The sequence below is a fragment of the Triticum dicoccoides genome, chromosome 3A (assembly GCF_002162155.2).
Source record: "Triticum dicoccoides isolate Atlit2015 ecotype Zavitan chromosome 3A, WEW_v2.0, whole genome shotgun sequence".
In the NCBI taxonomy this organism is placed as follows: domain Eukaryota; kingdom Viridiplantae; phylum Streptophyta; class Magnoliopsida; order Poales; family Poaceae; genus Triticum; species Triticum dicoccoides.
The window spans coordinates 674,563,089-674,566,701 of record NC_041384.1 but is presented as its reverse complement, the minus strand read 5'-3'; positions in this window follow the sequence as shown (position 1 = coordinate 674,566,701).

Genomic DNA, 3,613 nt, shown 5'->3' with positions numbered 1-3,613 from the left:
GGGGGTTGGATGAACAGTTCCCGGTGGGGGTGGATGAATAGGACCCCATGGTGTTGCCTCTAGATGAACAGGACCCCGATCGATCGAGCCGGTTGGGGCTGGATGAACAGGACCTCGTGGAGGGCTGGATGAACAGGACCACCCCGTGGAGGGTAAGATGAACAGTAGACGGTGGAGGGCAGGATGAACAGTAGCCCGTGGAGGGGTGGTTGAACAGGAGCCCGTGGAGAGGGCTGATTGAACAGTAGCCGGTGGAGTAGCGCGCGGTGGAAGCTGGATGAACAGTCGCAGGTGGAGGCTGGAGGAGGTCGACAGTGGATGAACAGTAGCTCGTGGAGGCTGGAGGGGGTCGACGGTGGAGATGAACAATATCCCGTGGAGTCCCGTTTTGCGGTACGCCACACCCCTTCCGATGAAAAGGACCCCCGTTTCGACCGTAGTGCTCCAACACAAGTCCGTTTCCTCCGTTTTGCGGTACGCCACACCCCTCCCAATGAACAGGACCCCCGTTTCGACCATAGGAGGTCCGTTTCCTCCGTTTTGCGGTACGCCAGACCCCTCCCGATCAACAGGACCCCGTTCCGAACATAGGAGGTCTGTTTCCTCCGTTGTGCGGTACGCCAGGCCTCATTTCTATCGCCTGTTCCGTCCAAGCCCTCCCGATGAACACGACCACGCATTCCGTTCCGACCCAGCCGGTTGGCTCCCACGCGTTTCGTTGCCTCCCGATGAACACGACGCATTCCGTTGCCTCCCCATGAACATGACGCATTCCGTTGCCTCCCGATGAACACGACGCATTCCGTTGCCTCCCCATGAACACGACGCATTCCGTTGCCTCCCGATGAACACGACGCATTCCGTTGCCTCCCCATGAACACGACGACGACGCTGTTTCTCCGTTCTGACCCAGCCATGTATACGAGCCCTCGCTGTACGTATGCGCGAGTAGGCGTTCGAGACCTCGCCCGTATGTACACATACGTGGCCATATTTTCTTTCTTGCACTCTGGCCTCTACTACGACACGTGCGTGCCTCTACATCGACCAGTATGTACGTACATGTTCACGACCAGAATGACAACGCTACGTACGCTTCGACCAGGTGGGTCCCGACTGTCAGGCACTTCCTTGCCTGCGAAGATGTAGCTGGTGGGTCCCAGCAGTCAGGGGGCGAATCATTTTTTTTGCCCGGATGCACTTCCTTGCGTGCGAAGATGTAGCTGGTGGGTCCCATCTGTCAGGTGGAGGAATCATTATTTTCCGCATAATAAGGAGGCACTTCCTTGCTGCGGCCGTGGACCCAGCTGTCAGCCTCTCCACGTATAGTCCATGTCTGATGGAAGTCATTCCTTGACCACGTTGACCACGTCGCACCGAGAGCACCAGGGCGGTGGACGACGGCGAGGCCTAGGAAGAGGACGACACAGAGGCAGGGAAGACTCGGAAGTTGTTTCCCATGCGGAGGGGAGTACGACTGTACGAGGGTTTACTGGTTCGTCTGCCGTCGCCGGAGAATAACAACAGGTGTGGGTGAGTAGAGGGATGGCTAGGCCAGCGATGGGAGTACGGTCGGGCGGTGAGGCCTGCACGGCAGCACAGCCGGCCGCGAGGAGGAGGGAACAGGCAGTCCCGCCGGTGCTTGTTTGAGCGGCTGGAGCAGGAAGAGGAGAGATTGAATAAGTACGACGGCCGTTGGATGGACATCCAACAGTCAGTGCTTGTGCGTCAACTTTTTTTAGGAAAGCCTCAAATCTGTGGAAAACAGCATACAACCCATATGCCATTATTTCTAATAATTTGCAGCCCATTTACTAATTGTTAAGGTTTTTTTGGAGCGCATATTCTTTTTGTTAGCATTACAGCCCATATTGTGGCAAGGTTAAAAAATTATACGAAATTTTGCATATTTCGGTGCGGTCCGAACTGTTTCTAGTCCCGAAATTTCGACTCACATTCAAACTGATTTTAAAAATAAATGTATATCAATATAAAATCCAACAAATTCTCCACGCATAAAAATTAATGTAATTTAAAATCTTGAAATGAAAAAAAAGATATTTGAAACTAATTGCCGGTTTGATGTGTTTTAAATATGTACAACCCATTTCTCATTACCGATGGCCCATTTTCTCGGCCAGCCGAATGAAAGCTCTCCTTGTCTTGAAAGATTTGCAGCCCAACAGGCCTGACAAAGCGACTTACTTGGCAAATCACAAAAAAACTGGGCTGTGGCCGTGGACCCAGCTGTCAGCCTCTCCACGTATAGTACTCTTCCGATGGAAGTCGTTCCTTGACCATGTTGACCACGCCACGTGGAGAGCACCACGGCGGTGGACGACGACGAGGCCTAGGAAGGGGACGACGCGGCAGTGGAAGCCCGCGCGGAGAGGACTACGAGGGTTCGCTGGTTCGGCTGCGGTGTGAGGCTGCCGTCGCCGCAGGGCCTGGCCAACAGTGGGAATAGTAGGGGGTGGTGAGGCCTCTGCGGCCAGCAGGAGCATGTGGCACGACTGGCGCTGCTTTGGGCGGGTGGAGCAAGAAGACCAGAGGTTGAAGAAGCACTACGGGCGTTGGATGGACATCGTACGGTCACTTGAGCTAGAATCGTTCATATTGACTAAGTTGACAAAGCCCTTCATCCCCGTCAACTTAGTAGGCCCACAAGTCAGCCTCCCAGCAAGGTGGGTCCCAACTAGCCGGGGGAGTATTCATTTTTTTGTGCGTAATAAGGAGGCACTTCCGGTGGGTCCGAGTTGACAGCGGGAGGGGGGGGGGGTTTCGCGAAATACGGTGGCCCGTCCGGTGGGTCCCAACAGTCAGGGGGAAAAGATTTTTTTCGCAAAATACTGGTGGCCCGTTCGGTGGGTCCCCTCTATCAGGTGGAGGAATAATTATTTTGCACGTAATAAGGAGGCACTTTCTTGCTGCGGCCGTGGACCCAGTTGTCAGCCTCTCCACGTACAGTCCACGTCCGATGGAAGCCGTTCCTTGACCACGCCGCGCCGAGAGCACCAGGGCGGTGGACGACGGCGAGGCCTAGGAAGGGGACGACGCGGAGCCGGGGAAGACGCGGCAGTGGATGCCCACGCGTAGAGGAGTACGAGGGTTCACTAGTTCGCTGCGGTGTGAGGCTGTCGTCGCCGCAGAATAACAGGGGGTGTGGGTGAGTAGAGGGATGGCCTGGCCAGCGGTGGGAGTAGTAGGGGGCGGTGAGGCCTCCGCCGCATTGCAGCCGGCCACGGGAGGCAGGAGCACGAGGCACGACCGGCGCTGGTTTGGGCGGCTGGAGCAAGAAGACCAGAGGTTGAAGAAGCACTATGGCCGTTGGATGGACATCGTACGGTCACTGGAGCTAAAATCATGCATATTGACTAAGTTGACAAAGCCCTCCGTCCCCGTCAACTTAGTAGGCCGACAAGTCAGCCTGCCACTAAGGTGGGTCCCAGCTAGAAGGGGGGTATTCATTTTTTGTGCATAATAAGGAGGCACTTCCGGTGGGTCCGAGCTGACAGCAGGGGAAACGTTTTTTTGGCGAAATACGGTGGCACGTCGGGTGGGTCCCAGCAGTCAGGGGCAAACGTTTTTTTCGTGATATACTGGTGGGCGTCCG